The sequence below is a fragment of the Ascaphus truei genome, unplaced genomic scaffold (genome assembly GCF_040206685.1).
Source record: "Ascaphus truei isolate aAscTru1 unplaced genomic scaffold, aAscTru1.hap1 HAP1_SCAFFOLD_1166, whole genome shotgun sequence".
Lineage (NCBI taxonomy): Eukaryota > Metazoa > Chordata > Amphibia > Anura > Ascaphidae > Ascaphus > Ascaphus truei.
In genome coordinates, this window is record NW_027454035.1 from 1 (window position 1) to 25,266 (window position 25,266).

General features: G+C 43.9%; 2 long non-coding RNA genes across 3 annotated transcripts; both read left to right on the forward strand.

Annotated features, from left to right (window-relative positions):
• Positions 1–2,673: 2,673 nt before the first annotated feature.
• Positions 2,674–7,678, forward strand: LOC142475338 (uncharacterized). Of its 2 annotated transcripts, XR_012790885.1 has the most exons (4): positions 2,674–2,768; positions 3,990–4,100; positions 6,493–6,612; positions 7,633–7,678. It is a non-coding gene; the product is annotated as an uncharacterized LOC142475338 (long non-coding RNA). The 2 variants fall into 2 exon arrangements; XR_012790884.1 differs by lacking the exon at positions 7,633–7,678 and having other exon boundaries at positions 6,493–7,132.
• Positions 7,679–8,931: 1,253 nt separating this feature from the next.
• On the forward strand, positions 8,932–21,637 carry LOC142475339 (uncharacterized). The gene is made up of 6 exons (XR_012790886.1): positions 8,932–9,281; positions 12,905–13,024; positions 14,011–14,108; positions 15,675–15,785; positions 19,098–19,207; positions 20,579–21,637. It is a non-coding gene; the product is annotated as an uncharacterized LOC142475339 (long non-coding RNA).
• The last annotated feature ends 3,629 nt before the right edge of the window (positions 21,638–25,266 follow it).

A 25,266-nucleotide genomic window follows, 5' to 3' on the forward strand; every position in this document is an offset into this window, starting at 1 on the left:
ACAGAAGTGAATATTGAAGCCATGTGTTCCTTTTCTTGCAAAAGAGAAAATTTGAAGGACAGTTGAAGAGAAGGAAAATTACTACACAGAGACAGATAAGCAATGTGTATATTTCTCATTTACCATTTAGTATTTGTCGTTTTATTGACTCCACACAATCCGGCTGCTACGGGTTTCACATTGAATATTTTCATCTCTACTCTACCCCTTCCTGTGATCTGAACCATGCAAGTTTTCGTTGATTCAATACATCATGAGTAGAGGGTGGCTACAGTATGAAGTAAAGACCCAAGGACCACATCTACTACCATTCATAACAAGAACATGTGCAGTAGCGCACAGCTGCAGTTCTATGTGATTGTTATGAAAGGTTGAGGTGGTTCAATTCTATGAATCTGGAGTGGGATGGATCCTGTTTGCATCATATGGTTTCATCTAGGCCAGTAGATTATATAACTCTCAGTACAGGTTACACATGGCATCAGTATTAGTGATTTAAAGAGGAGGAAAGCTTCAATGTGGAGAACAAAGCCAAGTAATGTTGAAGTTACTCCTTTTACCATTTACTTGGTCAGTCTGTACTGTCTACTCTCCACACAGCTGCTAAGGATCTTCCATTTTAAATACTTTCACCTCCTATTCTGCACTGCTTTGCTGCCCATTATTCAGAGATGCGTTCCAGTCATGTTTAGCACTCTGAATCTCTCTGCAGTCATTGGTTCAGCACATCATGGGTAGAGCATGGCTACAGATACAGCAAGCTATTATTATTTTACCGGCTGATCACCCATAATATTGCATTAAAACATAGAATATCACTTAATTTCCAAAAGATTCAGTGATGCTGATAATGCAGAATCTCACAACATTTCCCATCATAATGCCATAATGCACAAGTGGGAGAAATAATCCTTGCTATATCTGTACATTGTGTGACGTATTACCTCAATGACCAATGAGAGCAAGTACATCTTCTGTATAGAGCGGCTGTGTTATGATGCAGTTATTGATCATCATTGACATAATCACAAGAATCTTATGCAAAGGGAAATTGTCCGCAGCGAAGTGAGATTTCAGCCCCCAAACGTCTGTAATATTAATGCAATGTCTTACTTTTGTTGCAGTGAACACTGAAGAGACGGATCTACTACAACACTGTACAGGATGAGCATACGCTACAAGCAGCAAAATGATCTTGCAGTTGACAGTATGTTGTTCTGGTAATGTGCACAATTATTATTTATGGGCTACACACCACAGTGCTGGACATATTCTGTTAACTTCAACTCTACTCCTAACATGGAGATGTCTTCCTGGTGTTACTGATTCAGTACATCATATGCACAGTGTGGTTATGATATGATGGATTGATTTAATGAACCCACCAACCAATGATGACATCTGCATCATCTTCTGTAAAGTGCAGCTACAGCATGATATTATCAGCATTTGGTGCGGTATAATCAGAGGTATCTATGTGCTTTTGTGCCTGTTTTAAGTCCTCCAGCTTAACGCCCCTACACCTCCCACTACACAGGCATACTTACTTATGCATACACTGACATCTGGCATACCTACACACACCCCAGGGCCACTTCCTTCCCCTGATGTCAGGGAGAGGATGGGCATGCAGAGTGCAGTAAGTCTCCACGTTACTCTGGCCAACAGTCTTGGCCTACCCCCAGCATCTGTCACCCACAACATCTGTTCCCTCCTTGTAAAGTGCTGAACTATCTCACCTGGGTCAGTGCTATAGCTGATCACAGTGCCCGATCATGATGTCACTGTGACAGGCAGCAGTGCAGATTGACCGGTCAATCAATGCAGTGCCGCAACATATACACTAAATGAGATTTCCGTGCCCCCAGTCAGGTAACTCCCTGGGCAGTGACCCTGCTCACACCCTCCCCTAGTTCCACCTCTGATCACAATTATCTCTCTTGGAGAGTGTAGCAAATTGGAGTTGGGGGAATCTCACCTCTGCCATGCATGGTCACAATCTGGGCACAGGACCCAAATAGTGGGCAATGTGGCACTTCTTACAGTAGAGAATAAGTAACTTTATTCTTTACTTGTGTATTAAGGACCTTATTTGCATTAAATTCAGTCCACATGGGACCAAGACTTTCTGGCTTACTGAACAAAGTGGAATTGTTTCGTAGAGGGTGGAGAATTGTATTTTATCTGAAATTACCCCCTCTGCACAAAATACAAACAATTATACCCATACAAGTACCTTGTGGAAGTTGTTGCCCTCTATCTTCCTGTGGTCTCTCCCTGTTTCTCACCGTGCCTCCTCCCATTTCCTTGCACCTCTGCGTCTCCGCATATATCCCTATACTCAGAGCCGGCTCCGGTCAGTGACATGGGATGCCCAAATATGAGCATACCCATATATGGGCATCCATGCCACTGACCGGAGCCCGCTCTGTTGCGGATATGGAGAGAGACTGGGAGATTTACATCCCCTTATAATTCATATGGTGCATAGTACCGGCACGTATTGTTTTACCGGTACTGTGTACCTTCCTACTTTCACACTGGTACAGTATATGCTGCAGTGGGACTGAGAGGGATATATTGGTAACACATAGTCATTGTTGGGGGAATTCAATCCATTTTGAAAATAGTAATAAAATGTTTTTTACTTTTCTTTTTTTTCAGTAATGAAGAATGAAACATTTCTGTTAAAATTGAATTGGAGGTGAACTGGATTCATCATCAACTCTGCACCAGTGTGAATTGATGTTCTTTAATGTTCTGATAAGGTACATGCAACATCTCTTCCTCAACCCCTGCACCACTCTCTGCCTCTTGCCTCTCTCTCTCCACCTCCCTGCTAAGCGTATTAACCCATCTAATGTAATCCACATTCCATGTCTCACTTTACTCTTCACTTCTCACGTGCCCTCTGGAATGACTGCTCTCTGACTAACAAGGTCTATTTGTACATGACCTCTTCTGCTCTCATCATCCACCACCTCTCATTCCCCTCACCCCTGTCCTACTCGATACCTCAGCTTAATTGAACTCTCTCCTCTGACATCTACCCTTATCTCTAACCTCTCCTCACTTTCTGCTTAAACTAACTATCTTGTTAACTTTTACAATGCTATCATCTCCTCCTCCTCCTCCCTCCTCCATCATATATATGCCCCTTCTAGGCTCTGACACACTCATCCCTCTAAGGCCATGATTATCATGGGCACATGCTTGGTCGTCCACAGTGCGTGCGAGCGATGCAGAGCCGCCTCGGACCTCAGTGCAGGGATTGCTGCATACCCCCAGCATCTGTCACCCACAAACAATACACACACTAATACTCCCCACAATACACACTATAATACCTCCTCAATACTAATCTCCCCAATAATATTATAGCTCCAAACACAATATACACAACACCCTTACACAAGATACACAATCTAGTACTCTCCTCTGCACCTCTACACACAATATAATACTCCCACACACACAATATACACACTACCCTCCTACCCCCATAAAATACAACCAATAATACACACACACTTTGTGGATGTTGGGACCAGCTCCCGGCATGCACCAGTGAAAGAGAGAGGCCCGCAGAAGCTCGGAAGAACTCCCTCCATCCGTGCCTTCCTCCGTTTCACATCTTCTCCCTGTCTCTCTCCCTCCCTTTCCTTGCATCTCCCTGCGTCTTTACGTATACCCAGTCAGTGACGGCTCTGGTCACGTGATGCCTTAATATGGGCTTATCCATATATGTTCATCCACGTCACTAATGTGATGCCCGCACTGTTGCGGAGCTGGTACTTACGACGGGCACTTATTGTTTTATCAGTACTGCGTACCTGACTCTACCGGCCTACTTTCAACACTAGTACAATATGTGCTTCACTACGAGTGAGTGGGGAATATTGGCATCACACAGTCACTGTTGAATATGCCATTCAATCCATTTTGAAAATAGTAATGCAATGTGGTTTTGTTTTGTTTGCTTTTTGCAGTAATGAAGAATGGAAAAGTTATATTAAAATTAAATTGGAGGGGGACTAGATTCAGCATTTCATCATGAACTCTGCACTTGTGAGAATTTAACTTCTTGAATACCCTGACAGGTACACGCAACATTAAGACTATAATCTGCTGTGCAAGCTTTCGTGCTATACCTCCCCCTCAGGTTTTGATTTATACATTTGCTCCCTCAATTCATGTCCTCTAATATTTGAAAGCTCTCTCCTAGCATTTTCTCTTTACCACAGAACGTCATCCCAATGTAACCTCTCTCTTGTTCTTTCTGCTTGCTGTTTCCTCACTCCTCTGTTAAACTTTTCTAATTTCTCTAACTTCCACACTCCTGCTTTTATCCACATGTTCTCCTCTTTCCTTCCCCTACCTTTGCATGTGTCTACACACTGCACCATTTGTACAGACCTCTATTGCAGCTATTTCTGCACTGCTCAATGAAAAGCACTCTTTAATATCCTATTCTCTGTGCCCCCTCTCTCTGCGCCCCCTCTTTTGGCGCCTCCTCTCTCTGCGCCCCCTCTCTCTGCGCCTATCTGTCTCATTCTCTCTACGTCCCTCTCTCTCTACATAGAGCTATCTCTGTCTCTCTCTACACCTATCTCTGTGTCTCCTTCTATGTTTGCTGATGTGTGGGATATCTCTTATAATCTTGAACCTGCTCATATACACATCGGGCCTCCCTGCTTCTGCCTCCCTGCTAAGAGTGTTAACCTATCTAATGTAATCCACATTCCTTTCCTTACTTTTCTCTTCCCTTCTCCTATGCCATCTGGAATGTCCGTTCTCTGACTAACAAGGCTCTAGTTGTACATGACCTCTTCTGCTCTCATCATTCACAATCAGTCATTCCCCTCACCCCATCTTACCTGTCCCACTGATTTGCCTCTGCTTAATTAAACTCTCCTCTGACATCTACTCTAACCTCTCTCTCTCTTTCCGCTTAAACTAACAATCTTATTAACTCTTACAATGCTATCCTCCTATCTATATGCCCCCTCTAGGCTCTGACACACTTGTCCCTCTAGCCCACACCCTTGGCTAAATTCCCAAACATGTTCATCACACTTCCACTCGCTGTTCTTAATGCCTATGAAGGAAATCACACAATTGATATTTGATTTTTCTACAGTAAAAATGTCTCCAGTCCTGTATAAAGCTGCTCTCTGGGGCCAAACCACACTACTTTTTTTCCCACATTCATCAACACACAAATTTAATTTACGCTGTCTTTTTTCCCCTGTATTTGACTCCCTCCACTAACCTTCTTCTCACACTTGCCATCCTTCCTTCACTTCTCCTCAAGCATTTGACTACTTCAGAGGCAAGGTGGATGCCACCCACAAGGAGATTCCTTCTGTCCCTTCCCCCTTCTCTCCTTCTACCTAATTCTCCTTCTGCGTTTGACTCCTTTTCTTCTCTTACAGAGCTGGAAGCTAATCATCTTATCTTCTCCCTCTACCACATGCCCTCTAGATCGTATCCCCTCACACCTTACTGCATCTCTTAGTCCCCACTCTCACCCACATCTTCAATTCCTCCCTATTCTCTGGCTCTTTACCCTCTTACTTTAAGCCTGTAGTGGTCACCCTTTTCTCAGAAACAACCTACACCCTATGTGCCTTACTAACTACCGCCCTGTATCCCTCCTGCTGTTTGTCTCCTAATTGCTAGAATGTCAACATTCTTAAATCACATTCCCTCCTGGATCCTTTACAACCTGCCTTTCGTACAGCTCGTTCTACAGACTGTGCTTAAAGCAAATTCCCAAGGTCACTTTTCCCTACTAATCCTACTTGATCTATCTGCTGCGTTTGATGCTCTCAATCACTCTCCTCCTTCATATTCTAAACTCTCTCTTGGTATCCGTAACACAGTTCTATCCTGGTTTTCATCATAACTTTCCTGTCACACATTCTCCATCTCTGTTGCTAACATGTCTTCGTCTTCTATTGATCTGTCTGTGGGTATACATCAGGGCTCTGTTCTGAGATCTCTCTTTCTCTCTACATACTATCATTTGGTGACCTCATCAACTCTTTGTGACAATCCTATAAATAACAAATACAAATATCAGGTCATGGGAATAAGTGATTTGGACATAAAAGTAACATTTCGGAAGTGTGGACAACTAATACATCTTGTAGATTGCCTTTACAGTGTGATGTCATTGATTCAGTAGATTGTGTGCAGACCAGGACTGCAGTACAGTGTCACTCACATGGATGACTTGCGTGGTAGAAGCTCAAGAACAAGGATGTCAAACTCCAGTCCTCGAGGGCAGCAAACAGGCCAGGTTTTCAGGATATCCCTACTGAAAACCTGGCCTGTTTGGGACCCTCGAGGACTGGAGTTTGACATGCATGCTCTAGAAGGAGCACAGCTGTGGGTGGGAGGTGGATTTGCTTTGCATCAAATGGTTTGGAGCAAGGTTTATTGTATGTATTATCATAATAACAATGCAATGCTTAACTTTTATTTCAGGAGGGATGACTGCAGAACAGAAGTGAATATTGAAGCCATGTGTTCCTTTTCTTGCAAAAGAGAAAATTTGAAGGACAGTTGAAGAGAAGGAAAATTACTACACAGAGACAGATAAGCAATGTGTATATTTCTCATTTACCATTTAGTATTTGTCGTTTTATTGACTCCACACAATCCGGCTGCTACGGGTTTCACATTGAATATTTTCATCTCTCCTCTACCCCTTCCTGTGATCTGAACCATGCAAGTTTTCGTTGATTCAATACATCATGAGTAGAGGGTGGCTACAGTATGAAGTAAAGACCCAAGGACCACATCTACTACCATTCATAACAAGAACATGTGCAGTAGCGCACAGCTGCAGTTCTATGTGATTGTTATGAAAGGTTGAGGTGGTTCAATTCTATGAATCTGGAGTGGGATGGATCCTGTTTGCATCATATGGTTTCATCTAGGCCAGTAGATTATATAACTCTCAGTACAGGTTACACATGGCATCAGTATTAGTGATTTAAAGAGGAGGAAAGCTTCAATGTGGAGAACAAAGCCAAGTAATGTTGAAGTTACTCCTTTTACCATTTACTTGGTCAGTCTGTACTGTCTACTCTCCACACAGCTGCTAAGGATCTTCCATTTTAAATACTTTCACCTCCTATTCTGCACTGCTTTGCTGCCCATTATTCAGAGATGCGTTCCAGTCATGTTTACCACTCTGAATCTCTCTGCAGTCATTGGTTCAGCACATCATGGGTAGAGCATGGCTACAGATACAGCAAGCTATTATTATTTTACCGGCTGATCACCCATAATATTGCATTAAAACATAGAATATCACTTAATTTCCAAAAGATTCAGTGATGCTGATAATGCAGAATCTCACAACATTTCCCATCATAATGCCATAATGCACAAGTGGGAGAAATAATCCTTGCTATATCTGTACATTGTGTGACGTATTACCTCAATGACCAATGAGAGCAAGTACATCTTCTGTATAGAGCGGCTGTGTTATGATGCAGTTATTGATCATCATTGACATAATCACAAGAATCTTATGCAAAGGGAAATTGTCCGCAGCGAAGTGAGATTTCAGCCCCCAAACGTCTGTAATATTAATGCAATGTCTTACTTTTGTTGCAGTGAACACTGAAGAGACGGATCTACTACAACACTGTACAGGATGAGCATATGCTACAAGCAGCAAAATGATCTTGCAGTTGACAGTATGTTGTTCTGGTAATGTGCACAATTATTATTTATGGGCTACACACCACAGTGCTGGACATATTCTGTTAACTTCAACTCTACTCCTAACATGGAGATGTCTTCCTGGTGTTACTGATTCAGTACATCATATGCACAGTGTGGTTATGATATGATGGATTGATTTAATGAACCCACCAACCAATGATGACATCTGCATCATCTTCTGTAAAGTGCAGCTACAGCATGATATTATCAGCATTTGGTGCGGTATAATCAGAGGTATCTATGTGCTTTTGTGCCTGTTTTAAGTCCTCCAGCTTAACGCCCCTACACCTCCCACTACACAGGCATACTTACTTATGCATACACTGACATCTGGCATACCTACACACACCCCAGGGCCACTTCCTTCCCCTGATGTCAGGGAGAGGATGGGCATGCAGAGTGCAGTAAGTCTCCACGTTACTCTGGCCAACAGTCTTGGCCTACCTCCAGCATCTGTCACCCACAACATCTGTTCCCTCCTTGTAAAGTGCTGAACTATCTCACCTGGGTCAGTGCTATAGCTGATCACAGTGCCCGATCAGGATGTCACTGTGACAGGCAGCAGTGCAGATTGACCGGTCAATCAATGCAGTGCCGCAACATATGCACTAAATGAGATTTCCGTGCCCCCAGTCAGGTTACTCCCTGGGCAGTGACCCTGCTCACACCCTCCCCTAGTTCCACCTCTGATCACAATTATCTCTCTTGGAGAGTGTAGCAAATTGGAGTTGGGGGAATCTCACCTCTGCCATGCATGGTCACAATCTGGGCACAGGACCCAAATAGTGGGCAATGTGGCACTTCTTACAGTAGAGAATAAGTAACTTTATTCTTTACTTGTGTATTAAGGACCTTATTTGCATTAAATTCAGTCCACATGGGACCAAGACTTTCTGGCTTACTGAACAAAGTGGAATTGTTTCGTAGAGGGTGGAGAATTGTATTTTATCTGAAATTACCCCCTCTGCACAAAATACAAACAATTATACCCATACAAGTACCTTGTGGAAGTTGTTGCCCTCTATCTTCCTGTGGTCTCTCCCTGTTTCTCACCGTGCCTCCTCCCATTTCCTTGCACCTCTGCGTCTCCGCATATATCCCTATACTCAGAGCCGGCTCCGGTCAGTGACATGGGATGCCCAAATATGAGCATACCCATATATGGGCATCCATGCCACTGACCGGAGCCCGCTCTGTTGCGGATATGGAGAGAGACTGGGAGATTTACATCCCCTTATAATTCATATGGTGCATAGTACCGGCACGTATTGTTTTACCGGTACTGTGTACCTTCTTACTTTCACACTGGTACAGTATGTGCTGCAGTGGGACTGAGAGGGATATATTGGTAACACATAGTCATTGGTGGGGGAATTCAATCCATTTTGAAAATAGTAATGCATTGTTTTTTACTTTTTTTTTGCAGTAATGAAGAATGAAAAAGTTCTGTTAAAATTGAATTGGACGTGAACTGGATTCAGCATTTCATCATCAACTCTGCACCAGTGTGAATTGACGTTCTTTAATGTTCTGACAAGGTACATGCAACATCTCTTCCTCTACCCCTACACCACCCTCTGCCTCTTGCCTCTCTCTCCACCTCCCTGCTAAGCGTATTAACCCATCTAATGTAATCCACATTCCTTGTCTCACTTTACTCTTCCCTTCTCACGTGCCCTCTGGAATGTCTGCTCTACGACTAACATGGTCTATTTGTACATGACCTCTTCTGCTCTCATCATCCACCACTTCTCATTCCCCTCACCCCTGTCCTACTCGATACCTCAGCTTAATTGAACTCTCTCCTCTGACATCTACCCTTATCTCTAACCTCTCCTCACTTTCTGCTTAAACTAACTATCTTGTTAACTCTTACAATGCTATCATCTCCTCCTCCCTCCTCCTCCATCATCTATATGCCCCTTCTAGGCTCTGACACACTCATCCCTCTAAGGCCGTGATTATCATGGGCACACGCTTGGTCGTCCACAGTGCGTGCGAGCGATGCAGGGCCTCCCCGTCGCCTCTGACCTCAGTGCGGGGATTGCTGGAGCGACAGGCATGCGCTAACTTTGCCTTCTGTTGCGTGCTTACTATAGACGCAGCCTAAACCATGCATTGGTTTAATTCACAAGCACGCTCTCATCACACTTCATCACATCACACTGCTGCTCTTAACACCTATGGAGGAAATCTCACAGTCTGATTTTCTACACTAAACCTTTGTCCTGTTCTGTAAAACTCTGCTCCTTTTTTTAAGGTCAAACACTACTTTTTCCTCACTCATCAACACTCCAATTTCATTCACACTGTCTTCTATGTATTTGAGTCCCACCACTGACTTTCTCCTCCCACTTAACATCCATCCTTTATTTCTCCTCAAGCCTTTGCTCACTTGAGGCAAGGTGGATGCCATCCACAAGTAGATTCGTTCTCTCCCTTCCCCCTCTCTCTTTTTCTATCTAGATCTCATTGCACTCTTGACTCCTTTTCTCCTGTCACAAAGCTGGAACCTGATCTTCTCTTCTCCCTCTACCACATGCCCTCTCAATCCTATATTCTCACTCTCACCCACATCTTCAATTCCTCCATATCCTTTGGCTCTTTCAACTCTTCCTTTTAAGCATGCAGTGGTCACCCCTATTCTCAAAAATAACCTTGACCTTGTGTGAATTTCTAACTATCGCCCTGTATCCGTCCTACCATTTGCCTCCTAATTGCTAGAACGTCTTGTGATCTCCCGTTTGATCAACATTCTTAAATCACATGCTCCTCTGGGCCCTTCACAATCTGCCTTTCCCAATGTAACCAATTATGTACATAAAGAAAATTCCCAAGGTCCATTTTACTTACTAATCCTGCTTGATCTCTCTTCTGCTTTTGATACTGTCAATCACTCTTCTCATTCATATTCTAAACTCTTTCTTCGTATCCGCAGCAAACTTATATCCTGGTTTTCATCATACTTCTCCATCACACATTCTCCATCTCTGTTGCTAACGTGTCTTTGTCTCCTGTTGTTTTGTCTGTTGGTATACCTCAGGACTCTGTTCTGGGACCTCTCTCACTACATACTATCACTAGTTGACCTTATCAACTATTTTGGCCCTTGATATCATCTCTATGCAGATGATACACACACCTATCCACCCTACCGTCACTCCTGCCATTTAGTTCCTAGTTTCGGGTCGCCTCCTGGCTATATCCTCCATGGATGACACTCTTCTGCCTTAAACCTAATGTCTAAAACTGAGCTCCTCATATTTCCCCCTAAATCTGGCCTAATATCACCTTTCTCCATCGCAGTAAACAGTACTACCATCATCCTGTCATGAAAGCACATTGCCTAGGAGTAACATTTGACTCTTCCCTTTCCATCTTCATTCACGACACTGGCTAAAGTTTGTCGATTCTTTCTCTGTAATATTTCCAAAATTTGCCCTTTTCTCTGTCAATCTACTGCTAAAACGCCAATGCATGCCCTTATCGTATGGGTTAACATACTGCTAACAGGGCTCCCTGCTTCACAACTTTCTCATTTGCAATCTATCCAAAACTCTGCTGCTTGAATAATTTCCCTTTCTCCCACAACAGTATCTGCTCATCTCCTCCTCCTCCTTAAATCCCTCTCCTTGCTTCCCATCAAGTTTCAGATCACCTACAAAGTTCTCCTCCTTACCTTTTTGTTAAGGTTCTCTATTAGTGGTGTACCGAGTACCCGGCGTTACCCGACACATTTCCAGCTACCCGGACATTACTCGAAACCGGCCACTGAGAAGTGGACTTGGCCGGGTAATACCCGGCGTCGGGTAATGTCAGGGCAGCTGGAAATAATCTTTTATACTTACCTTTCCTAAGACATCTAGGATCAGCAGCAGCAGTCCTCTGATGTTGGCAGCATCAGAGGTGTCTTCACCTGGCGGGGGGAGCTGCAGGAATCACTTCCACAGCACCGAAGCAGGTAAGCTGTGTCTGTGAGCCTGCAGCTCCCCCGCCGGCTGAAGACACCACAGATGCTGCCACCGTCACAGGACTGCTGCTGATCCTAGATGTCACCGCCACCCGGAAGGTAAGTGCCAAACCGTGTACCCGACCGGGTAGAACCTTTCATTTTGGCCGGGTACCCGTTACCCATTTTTTTATAGTTGAGGACCCAGTCCAACACTATTCTCTATTCATCTGCTCCTTCCTACATATCATCTTTGGTCTCGTTATGCCCTTCCTCGTCTCCTAAGCTCTACTAATAACTGTCTCCATTATACTTCTTACACCTCTACTGCGCACTCGCTCTCTTGCCTGAAACCCTTTCCCATCAATTTACCTGTGAAACTCACACACACTCAGTATATGCCAACATACCCTCTTCCACCCACATTTAAGATCAACCTTAAAATTCACAACTTAAATGAAGCATTTCAATAGCTTTTACTCGTTGCTACTGTCACTCATTCAGTCACTAACTATTGTTCCCAAGAAGTGCTTTATACTACAAGTACCCACCATTAAGGACAAGCATTGTCATCTACTGCACTTGTTCCCCCACCTGTTGTCTCTCTGTAAGTCTCCTTACATTTCTCTTAGATTGTAAACTACCCAGGACAGGGATTTACTTTCCTATTGTCTGTTTTTGTTTGTTGAACTTATTGTATAATAATTTCCTGTACTTTTTGGTCTCTCTTGTAAAGCGCTGAGTACACAATGGGTGGTATATAAATAGAGATATATGCAGAGTCTAGAGACAAGGCACACGTGTATAGGTAGCTACAGTTTATCCGGGACCGTATGCATCCTTGAAGTGCCTGTCCCAGTTATTTTCTATTGATTGCAATGTAGGAGTGTCTGTCCTGTCTTATTTTTTTTATTATTATTATTATTATTATTATATATACAAAGATATATACAAAGATTGTTTCCTGTCGTTAGCATGACATTGTGTGACACAGTGTGATGTCATTGATTCAGTAGATTGTGTGCAGACCGGGACTGCAGTACAGTTTCACTGACATGAATAACTTGTGTGGTAGAAGCTCTAGAAGGAGCACAGCTGTGGGAGGGAGGTGGATTTGCTTTGTATCACATGGTTTGGAGCAAGGTTCATTGTATGTATCGTCAATAATAATTATAATAATAATAATGCAATGCTTAACTTTTTTATTTCAAGAGGAAAGACTGCAGAACAGAAGTGAATATTGAAGCCATGTGTTCATTTTCTTGCAAAATAGAAAATTGAAGGACAGTTGAAGAGGAGGAAAATGACTACACAGAGACAGATAAGCAATGTGTATATTTCTCATTTAGTATTTGTCGTTTTATTGACTCCAAAAAATCCGGCTGCTAAGGGTTTCGCATTGGACATATTCACCTCTACTCCACCCCTTCCTGTGATCTGTACCATGCAGATTTTTGTTGATTCAATACATCATGAATAGAGTGTGGCTACAGTATGAAGTACTGACCCAAGGACCACATCTACTACCATTCATAACAAGAACATGTGCAGTAGCGCACTGCTGCAGTTCTATGTTATTGTTATGAAAGGTTGAGGTGGTGCAATCATATGAATCTTGAGTGGGAGGGATCCTGTTTGCATCATTTAATTTGATCTAGGCCAGTAGAGTATATAACTCTCAGTACAGGTTACATATGGCATCAGTATTAGTGATTTAAAGAACAGAAAAACAGGAGTGGAGAACAAAACCAAGTAATGTTGAAGTTACTACTTTTTACTATTTACTTGGTCAGTCTGTACTGTCTACTCCCCACACAGCTGCTAAGGGTTTCCATTTGAGATACATTCACCTTCTACTCTGCACTACTGTGCTACCCTCTATTCAGAGATGAGTTCAAGTCATGTTTACCACTCTAAATCGCTCTGCAGTCATTGATTCAGCACATCATGGGTAGAGCATGGCTATAGATACAGCAAGCTTTATTTTACCCTAATATTGCATTAAAAAATAGAATATCACTCAGTTTCCTACAGATTTACTGATGCTGATAATGCAGAATCTCACCCTCCCATCATAATACACCAGAGGAAGAAATAATCCTTGCTATATATGTACATTGTGTGACATATTGCCTCCATGACCATTGATGGCAAATACATATTCTGTATAGAGCAGCTGTGTTATGATGTAGTTGTTATTGATCATCATTGAGATATAATCACAAGAATCTTATGCAAAGGGAAACTGTCATTAGCATAGTGGGATTTCAGCCCCCAAACTTCTGTAATATTAATGCAATGTCTTACTTTTATTGCAGTGAACACCGAAGAGACGGATCTACTACAACACTGCACAGGACAAGAGTATACACTACAAGCAGCAAAATGATCATGCAGTTGACAATATGTTGTTCTGGTAATGTGCACAATTATTATGTATGGGCTCCACACCACAGTGCTGGACATATTTTGTTAACTTCAACACTACCCCTACCATGGAGATGTCTTCCTGTGATTGGTGTTACTGATTCAGTACATCATATGCACAGTGTGGCTATTATATGATGGATTGATTTAATGAACCCACCAAACACTGATGACATCTGTATCATCTTCTGTAAAGTGCATCTACAGCAGGATATTATCAGCATTTGGGGTGATATAATCAGAGGCATCTATGTGCTTTTGTGCTGGGTAAAGTCCTCCAGCTGAACCGCCCCCCGCCCCCCACCCCCCTACACCTCCTGCCACACAGGCAAACTTACTTACACACACAGCACACTTACTTATGCACACTGACACTTGGCATACCTACACACACACACCCCACAGCCACTGGCATGCATGCAGAGTCCTGGGTATGCAGGATGGGCATGCAGAGTACAGAATATCTCCACCTTGCTCTGGCCCGTACTCTTGGCCTACCCCCAGCATCTGTCACCCACAACCTCTGTTCCCTCCCTGTAAATTGCTGCACTAACACACCTTGGTCAGCGCTACAACCGATCACAGCACCGGATCATGTCACTGTGATAGGAAGCAGTGCTAATTGACCGGTCAATCAATGCCACGTGGCAACATACGCACCAAAAGAGATTTCCATGCCCCCTGACAGGCTACTCCCTGGGCAGTGACCCTGCTCATCTTCCACCTCTGATCACAATATTCTCTCTTGGAGAGTGTAGCAAATTGGAGTTGGGGGAATTTCACCTCTGCAGTGCATGTAGAGTCCTGTATGCAGAGTACAGAAAGTCTCCACCTTAGTCTGGCCCGTACTCTTGGCCTACCCACAGCATCTGTCACCCACAAATAATACATACACTAATACTCCCCACAATACACACTTTAATACCTCCTCAATAATAATCTCCCCAATAATATTATAGTCTTAAACACAATATACACAATACCCCCTAACACAAGATACCCAATCTAACACTCTCCTCTGCACCTCAACATAATATACACACTATAATACCCTACACACAATATAATACTCCCACACACACACAATATACACACTATCCTCCTACCGCCATAAAACACAACCAATAATACACACACACTTTGTGGATGTTGGGACCAGCTCCTTGCATGCACCAGTGAAAGAGAGAGGCCTGCCATCCGTGCCTCCCTCCGTTTCCCATCTTCTCCCTGTCTCTCTCCCTCCCTTTCTTTGCATCTCCCTGCATCTTTGCGTATACCCAGTCAGTGACGGCTCCGGTCACGTGATGCCTTAATATGGGCTTATCCATATATCTGTTGCAGAGATGGAGAGAGACCTGGAGATTTTACATTTCCTTATAATTCATATTGGTACTTAGTACGGGCACTTATTGTTTTATCAGTACTGGGTACCTGACTGTACTGGCCTACGAGTGAGAAGGGAATATTGGCATCACACAGTTACTGTTGAATATGTCATTCAATCCATTTTGAAAATAGTAATGCAATGTGGTTTTGTTTTGTTTGCTTTTTGCAGTAATGAAGAATGAAAAAGTTATATTAAAATTAAATTGGAGGGGAACTGGATTCAGCATTTCTTCATGAACTCTGCACTTGTGAGCATTGACCTTCTTGAGTGCCCTGACAGGTACACGCAACTTTAAGACTATAATCTTCATCAACTGCTGTGCAAGCTTTCGTGCTATACCTCCCCCTCCGGTTTTGATTTATACATTTGCTCTCTCAATTCATGTCCTCTAATATCTGGAGGCTCTCTCCTAGCATTTCTCTCTACCACAGCACGTCATCCCAATGTAACCTCTCTCTTGTTCTTTCTGTTTACTGTTTCCTCACTCCTCTGTAAAACTTTTCTAATTTCTCTAACTTCCACACTCCTGCTTTTATCCACATGTTCTATACACTTTCCTTCCCCTACCTTTGCATGTGTCTACACAAAGCACCATTTGTACAGACCTCTATTGCAGCTATTTCTGCACTGCTCAATGAAATGCACTCCTGCACATCCTATTCTCTTCCACCTTCCCTCATTCTCTACGCCCCCCTCTCAAAGCCCCCTCTCTCTATGTCTCCTCTCTCTACGCCTATCTGTCTCATTCTCTTGACGCCCTTCTCTCTCTACATATCCCTATCTCTGTCTCTCTCTACACCTATCTCTGTGTCTCCTTCTATGCTCGCTGATGTTGGGGGATATCTCTTATAATCTTGGACCGGCTCATATACACATCAGGCCTCCCTACTAAGAGTGTTAACCTATCTAATGTAATCCACATTCCTTTCCTTACTTTTCTCTTCCCTTCTCCTGTGCCCTCTGGAATGTCCACTCTTACTAACAAGGCTCTAGTTGTACATAACCTCTTCTGCTCTCATCAGTCACAATCAGTCATTCCCCTCACCGCATCTTACCTGTCCCACTGATTTGCCTCTGCTTAATTAAACTCTCCTCTGACATCTACTCTAACCTCTCTTCTCTCTTCTCTCTCTTTCTTTCTGCTTAAACTAACAATCTTATTAACTCTTACAATGCTATCCTCCTATCTATATGCCCCCTATAGGCTCTGACACACTCATCCCTCTAACCCACACCTTTGGCTAAATTCCCAAACACACTCATCACACTTCCACTCGCTGTTCTTAATACCTACGGAGGAAATCTCACACTTTGTTTGATTTTTCTACAGTAAAAATGTCTCCTGTCCTGTATAAAGCTGCTCTCTAGGGCTAAATACACTACTTTTTTCCACACTCATCAACACTCAAATTTAATTTACGCTGTTTTTTTTCTCTGTATTTGACTCCCTCCACTGACCTTCTCCTCCCACTTGCCATCCTTCCTTCACTTCTCCTCAAGCATTTGACTACTTCAGAGGCAAGGTGGATGCCACCCAAAAGGAGATTCCTTCTGTCCCTTCCCCCTTCTCTCCTTCTACCCAAATCTCCTTCTGCACTTGACTCCTTTTCTTCTCTTACAGAGCTGGAAGCTAATCATCTTCTATTCTCCCTCTACCACATGCCCTCTAGATCGTATCCCCTCACACCTTACTGCATCTCTTAGTCCCCACTCTCACCCACATCTTCAATTTCTCCCTATTCTCTGGATTTTTGCCCTCTTACTTTAAGCCTGTAGCGGTCACCCTTTTGTCAGAAACAAACTACACCCTATGTGCCTTACTAACTACCGCTCTGTATCCCTCATGCTGTTTGCCTTCTAATTGCTAGTGTCAACATTCTTAAATCACATGCCCTCCTGGATCCTTTACAACCTGCCTTTCGTACAGCACGTTCTACAGACTGTGCTTAAAGCTAATTCCCAAGGTTTTTCCCTACTAATCCTACTTGATCTATCGGCTGCGTTTGATGCTCTCAATCACTCTCCTCCTTCATATTCTAAACTCTCTCTTGGTATCAGTAACAAAGTTCTATCCTGGTTTTCATCATAACTTTCCTGTCACACATTCTCCATCTCTGTTGCTAACATGTCTTCGTCTTCTATTGATCTGTCTGTGGGTATACATCAGGGCTCTGTTCTGAGATCTCTCTTTCTCTCTACATACTATCATTTGGTGACTTCATCAATGCTTTTGGCCTTAGATATAATCTCTATGCGGATGATACACACACAAATCTATCCACCCCTGTTCTCACTCCTGCAATCCAGTCCCTACTCTTGGGTTGTCTCCTGGCTATATGCTCATGGATGGCACTCCACTGCCTTAAACTTAATGTCTAACACTGGGCTCATATTATCCCCTTTCTCCATCACAGTAAACAGTACTACCATCTATCTTGTCATCAAACATGTTGCATAGGAGTAACATTTGGCTCTTCAATTCCATCTCCATTCACATGCACGGCTATGGGTAAAATGTGTTGCCTCTTTCTCTGTAATATTGCCAAGATCTTCCCTTTCCCCTCTCAACCTACTGCTAAAACTCCAATGTATACTGTTATCCTATAGGTTATTTTAACATACTACTAACAGGCCTCCATGCTTCACAACTTTCTCCTATGCAAAACTCTGCTGCTTGAATTATCTCACTTTCTCCCACAACAGTCTCTGCTCATCTCCTTAAATCCCTGTCCTGGCATCCCATCAAGTTTTTGTATCACCTACAAAGTTCTCCTCCTTACCTTTTTGTTAAGGCTCTCCATTAATCTGCTCCTTCTTGCATATCATCTTTGATCTCTCGTTATGCCCTTGCTTGTCTCTTGCACTATAACCATAACTGTCTCCTGTAAACTTCTTTCACCTCTACTGTTCTCTCACTTGCCTGAAACCATTTTCCATCACTGCACCGTACATGTGAAACTTCCTCACACTCAGTATATGCCAACATAACCTCTTCCACCCACATGTAAGACCAATCTTAAAATTCACGACTTAAATCAAGCATTTAAAAAACTTTGACTCGTGGCTACTGTCCCACACCCACAGTCACTGCTAACAACTATTGTTCCCAAGATGTGCTTTCTACTAATTGTACCCACCATTAAGGACAAGCATTGTCATCTACTGCACTTCTTCCCCCAACTGCTGCCTCTCTTTAAGTCTTCTAACATTTCTATTAGATTGTAAAGTTCCCAGGGCAAGGATTTACTTTCCTATAATCTGTTTTTATTTGTCGCACTTATTTTTTAATTATTTTTCCCCTCTCCCCTAATGATATACATATAGGTTTTCCTGTCATTTGCATGACAGAGTTATTATGGTTAACTATTGCATCATGTAGACTGCCTTTTCAGTGTGATGTAATTGATTCAGTACTTTGTGTGCAGACTGTGACTGCAGTACAGTGTCACGAACATTAATGACTTGTGTGGTAGAAGCTCTAGAAGGAACACAGCTATGGGAGGGAGGTGGATTTACTTTGGATCACATGGTTTGGCGCAAGGTTCATTGTATGTATGATCATAACCATGCAATGCTTAACTTTTATTTCAGGAGGGAAGAACAGTGAATATTGAAGCCATGTGTTTCTTTTCTGTCAGAAGAGAAATTTTGAAAGACAGTTGAAGAGGAGGAAAATGACTACACAGAGACAGATAAGCAATGTGTATATTTCTCATTTAGTATTTGTCGTTTTGTTGACTCCACACAATCCAGCTGCTAAGGGTTTCGCATTGGACATATTCCCCTCTACTCTACCCTTCCTGTGATCTGTACCATGCAGGTTTTTGTTGATTCAATACATCATGAGTAGAGTGTGGCTGCTGTATGAAGTATTGACCCAAGGACCACATCTACTACCATTCATAACAAGAACATGTGCAGTAGCGCACTGCTGTAGTTCTATGTGTTTTATTAAAGGTTGAAGTGGTGCAATCATATGAATCTGGAGTGGGATGAATCCTGTTTGCATCATATGGTTTCATCTAGGCCAGTAGAGTATATCTCTCAGTACAGGTTACACATGGCATCAGTAGTAGTGATTTAAAGAACAGAAAAAACAAGAGAAACTTCAATGTTGATAACAAAGCCAAGTAATGTTGAAGATACTCCTTTAACTATTTATTTGATCAGTCTGTACTGTCTACTCCCCACACAGCTACTAAGTCTTCCATTTGAGATACATTCACCTCCTACTCTGCACTGCTGTTCTGTCCTCTATTCAGAGATGAGTTCCAGTCATGTTTACCACTCTGAATCACTCTGCAGTCATTGATTCAGCACATCATGGGTAGAGCATGGCTACAGATACAGTAAGCTTTATTTTACCGGCTGATCATCCATAATATTGCATTAAAACATAGAATATTACTCAGTTTCCAAAAGATTCAGTGATGCTAATAATGCAGAATCTTACAACACATCCCATCATAATGCACCAGAGGAAGAAATAATCCTTGCTACACTACCGACACGTTTTATTGAAGCACGGCTAGCACCGCAAGCCGGGGGATGCCCCGGCGTGCTAGCCGCACTCCCTCAGCGTGCCGCGCATCACCGATGCACGGTCACGCGTCATCGGGTGCCTGCGCCCCCTGCACGCGCGTCCAGGGCTCCCCGAGGGAGCACTGGTGTCCCGCGATGTGGGGGACAGCGGCAGGGGGTTCCGGGGGACCTGACGGACCCGGCAGCGGAAGGGAGAAAGCCCCGATCGGAGGGCGCTCCTCCGCTGCTTCGGCGTGCGCCCGGCACCCTCCGGCGCGCGCCAGGTTACTGCTGCGGCCAAGAACGGGCAAATGCTCGAATAAACTCGGCCGCAGCAGTATATCTGTACATTGTGTGACGTTTGGCCTCCATGACCATTGATAGCAAATACATATTTTGTATTGAGCGGCTGTGTTATGATGTAGTTGTTATTGATCATCATTGAGATATAATCACAAGAATCTTATGCAAAGGGAAAATGTCTGCAGCATAGTGGGATTTCAGCTCCCAAACTTCTGTAATATTAATGCAATGTCTTACTTTTATTGCAGTGAACACTGAAGAGACGGATCTATGACAACACTGCACAGGACAAGAGCAAACACTACAAGCAGCAAAATGATCTTGCAGTTGCAAGTATGTTCTGTAATGTGCACAATTATTATTTATGGGCTACACACCACAGTGCTGGACATATTCTGTTAACTTCTACCCCTACCATGGAGATGTCTTCCTGTGATTGATTCAGTACATCATATGCACAGTGTGGCTATGATATGATGGATGGATTTAATGAACCCACCACCCACTGACATCTGCATCATCTTCTGTAAAGTGCAGCAGGATATTATCAGCATTTGGGGTGGTATAATCTGGGGCATCTATGTGCTTTTGTGCCTGGATAAGTTCCTCCAGCTGAACCACCCCCCTATACCTGCCACACAGGCATACTTACAGAGCACACTTACTTATGCACACTGACACTTGGAATACACACACACACACACACACAGACACTGTCATGCATGCAGTGTCCTGTATGCAGAGTACAGGAAGTCTCCACCTTACTCTGGCCCGTACTCATGGCCTATCCCCAGCATCTGTCATCCACAACCTCTGTTCCCTCCCTGTAAAGTGCTGCACTAACACACCTGGGTCAGCGCTGCAGCTGATCACAGTGCCGGATCATGATGTCAATGGGATAGGCAGCAGAGCTGATTGACAAGTCAATCAATGCAGCTCCGCAATATATGCACCAAAAGAGATTTCTGTACCCCCTGTCAGGCTACTCCCTGGGCAGCGACCCTTCTCACCCCTCTCATTCCACCTCTGATCACAATAATCTCTCTTGGAGTGTGTAGCAAATTGGAGTTGGGGGAATCTCACCTCTGTAGTGCATGGTCACAATCTGGGCACTGTATCCAAATATTGGGCAATGTGGCACGTCTTACAGTAGAGAATAGAATAAGTAACTATATTCTTTACTTGTGTATTAAGGAACTTATTTGCAATAAAAATTCAGTCCACCTGGGACCAAGACTTTCTGGTTTTCTGAACAAAGTGGAATTGTTTTCCTATAATTTTATATTCTCTGAAATGTAACATCACAATAAAGTACTCCTATTTTTTTCCTTTGTGCTTTTTTATGGACTATTCCTTTATGTATTTCACTTAATGGGACTAATTACCTTACGATTAGATTTCACTTGTATTTTCTTGGGTTACTCTTTGGAATTTCTCTCTGTGTTCATTTATACTATCTTATTTAGAGCAGTCTTTGCCATTGGACCCCATTTCTTGCCAGAGAGATCTGTAACACAGAGTATTGAAGAGAGTACAGAACAGTGGTGAAGTAGATTTTTATGCTTCTAGGCAGCCTCCCTTCTCACCATGTATTCTGCCCCCGACGGTCTCTTGCACTGCTCCCTCCTACACCCACTCTCCTCACTCTTCCCTCCCCTCCCCGCTATCACTCAATGACCCCCTCTCATTCAATCCTGCTCCCTTACTCCCCCCTCACTCATTCTTCCTTCTGCACACACAATCCTCCCGAATATCACTCCCAAACAACACACACACTAATTCTCCCCACAATACACACTATAATACCTCCTTGTGACGATAGCTTCCACAGGCTTATTAATATTACACAAAAATAATTGGGTTTGAACTGAACGAGGCTTAAGATATAATAAATTGTATTTATTCCTTAGAATATAGGTGAACACAACAGATAATACAGTAACGAACAAGAAGTACACTTACTTAAGGGTTGGGGAATGAGAAGTATGATGTAGCATTTCTTTCAGCAGTGAGGAAATCATTCAGGTGATATCAGGTAACCATATCAGCAAACGAAGACAAAGGATATATGGGTGGACAGCAGTTTATAAACCATTCTCCTTCTATTCTTAACCTTAAGCACAGGGGATTGGTTTACAATTACCTCCAGCCACTCACTAACGTGGGAAAGCATTCTGACCCATGCCCCCCTGCTAGTTGGCACATGCGCAGTAGAACTCTGGGGGTCTCATTTCTGAAGCCCCACATTTACGTCAGGAATGCCAGACAGTCTACCATTTGGAGTTCTGGCAGGAAAACCTTTGTTGAAAGGTGTTAACTGGAACACTTAAGACCTGCCCTGGTTTGGGCTTCGGATAAACAGTGAGGGTGATAAAACTCTTTGAACAGCACTTAAATCCTAGACATAGCGGCGTCCCCAGGGCCATCTGCTACCTTATGGCCCAAAAGAATCTCTTCTGGGTCTTTGTCCATACCTTAAGATACACTATTAAGCATAAAACATAAACGTATTAAAATATCCGGTTCCGTTAGGTTTAGCAGGTCCAAACTTCCCAGTTCGCATTGCCAGAACTGGGACACCATATGGTCCAAAAAGCGACTTGCTACGACCTAAGAAACCGGAGTTACACCAATGCACATTAAATCATTTTAATACAAAAATCTCCATTGAAAAAGAAATCTCAGCTTTTCACTAAATCCCCATTGAAAACAACGGGCAGCTCCGCCATAGACTTTCAATGGTAAATCGCCGCCATTGAAGTCAATGGGGGTTTTCTGCCATTGAAGTTTATGGGAAAAGTCCCGAACTTCAAGGGGGTCCATACTCCGTCGGGTTGGTCCAAGCGGGTCAAGGATGGTTCTGCAGCGATGCCGGAGCAGTGGCTACAGATACCCCAAACCCTGATCCGCTGAACCCTCCGGAACCGGAGATATGGATTCCTAAAATTCAGCATTTCTCACTTAGTCATTTTTCTGAGCCGTTTCTGCCGCCGCCGGCAAAGCCTATGGCGCGACCCGCTCTATCTGGTTCGACCCTTATCGGGGGTCCAGGATTCGGGGACCCGGTGGTGGTCGAGTGGGGGGACGCTTAGGAACTAGGGGCAAAAAGAATTTTATCCCTAGGTGCCCTAAAACAGTTTATTTCCCCGCTAATTGACGTTGAACTTGACCCAGTGATTTTAGCTCTTTTGAAGGACATTGTATCCGCTTTGCGGTTTGCGGTCTGGACGGCAGCCAACTAGGTTACCTCGAGGCATCTCCATTGAAGTCAATGAGCCCATTGACTTTCAATGGGAAACCGCCGCTCTCCCTCTCGGACGCCACCTGCTGGTCACTACAGGAAACAGGACGAAAACAGCACAAATTCCTATTGAAATGCATTGAGCCCTAATGGCGGCCAATGGGGACCTGCAAAATGGTGCCCGAAAAGGCGGGAAACTTACACAAAGAGCTATAATCATTAAAGAATTATTAACCCTTGTGCTCCCGGATGGATTCTAGTGTGTGTGTGATGCAAACACTGAGTAACCAGACATTACAATGGAACAGGGGAAAATACATTTACATGTCATAACAAGGGTTACATCACATTTCTGGACCTCAGCCCAGTTAACCCCTTGTCTCCCTGGTGCGGTCAGGGGTGGCCAAATGGGGTGCAACCCCTTTAATACCGGGCCACCCCCTCTCTCCCTCTACACCTCCCCTTCTTAATGCGTGTCCTGTGGCCCACTGGCCCTGACGGGGAGTGGGGCACTGCTGGCACCATTAATGAATTCAGTCTCAGAGGGATAGTCCTGGCGTGAAAGTCCATCAGCATTGCTGTTTTCACTACCCTTTTTGTGCTGAATGGTGAATTCAAATTCTTGCAAAGCCAAGCTCCATCTCAGCAGTTTGGCATTTTCCCCTGATACCCTCTGTAGCCAGCTCAGGGGATTGTGGTCGGTAATGACCGTGAAAGCCCTCCCATAGACATAGGGCTGGAGCTTTTTGAGTGCCCACACAATGGCCAAGCACTCCTTTTCAATGGTGGCATATGCCACCTCCCTGGGGAGCAGTTTGCGACTGAGATACACCACAGGGTGCTCTTTGCCGTCGTCCCCCACCTGGCTCAACACAGCCCCCACACCAAAGTCTGAGGCATCAGTCTGAATAAGAAAATGCTTGGTATAATCTGGGGCAGCCAGGATGGGGGCCTCAGCAAGCGCAGCTTTCAGTGCCTGGAAAGCAGTTTCACAGCAGGAGACCAGGTAATAAGCACAGGCAGTTGCTTCTTAGTCAGATCAGTCAGGGGTTTGGCCACGGCGCTGTACTGTGGGACAAATTTCCTGTAGTACCCTGCGGTGCCCAAAAAGGCCATGACCTGTTTCTTGGTTTTTGGAACAGGCCACTGAACTATGGCTTCTACCTTGGCTGGCTCTGGCTTGAAATGCCCTCCACCCACCCTGTGCCCTAAGTACAGGACTTCTGCCATACCTACCATACACTTAGTGGGTTTTAAGGTAAGCCCAGCCTCCCTGATTCTATCCAGCACCGCAGCTACATGTCCTATGTGGGATTCCCAGGAATTACTAAAGACAGCAATGTCATCTAAGTAAGCCCTGGCATAGCTCTGCATCCCTTCCAGTAACCTATTGACCAGGCGTTGGAAGGTAGCCGGGGCATTCTTCATCCCAAATGGCATCACCAAAAACTCATAGAGGCCACTTGGAGTGAAGAATGCTGACTTCTCCCTAGCCTCCAGGGTCAGGGGAATCTGCCAGTAGCCTTTGCTCAGATCCATGGTGGTCAGATACTTTGCCCCCGCGAGTTCATCTAGTAACTCATCCATGCGGGGCATGGGGTAAGCATCTGACACCGTCCCAGCGTTGAGCAACCGGTAGTACACACAAAACCGGGTGGTTTTGTCCTTCTTAGGCACTAGGACTACTGGACTTGC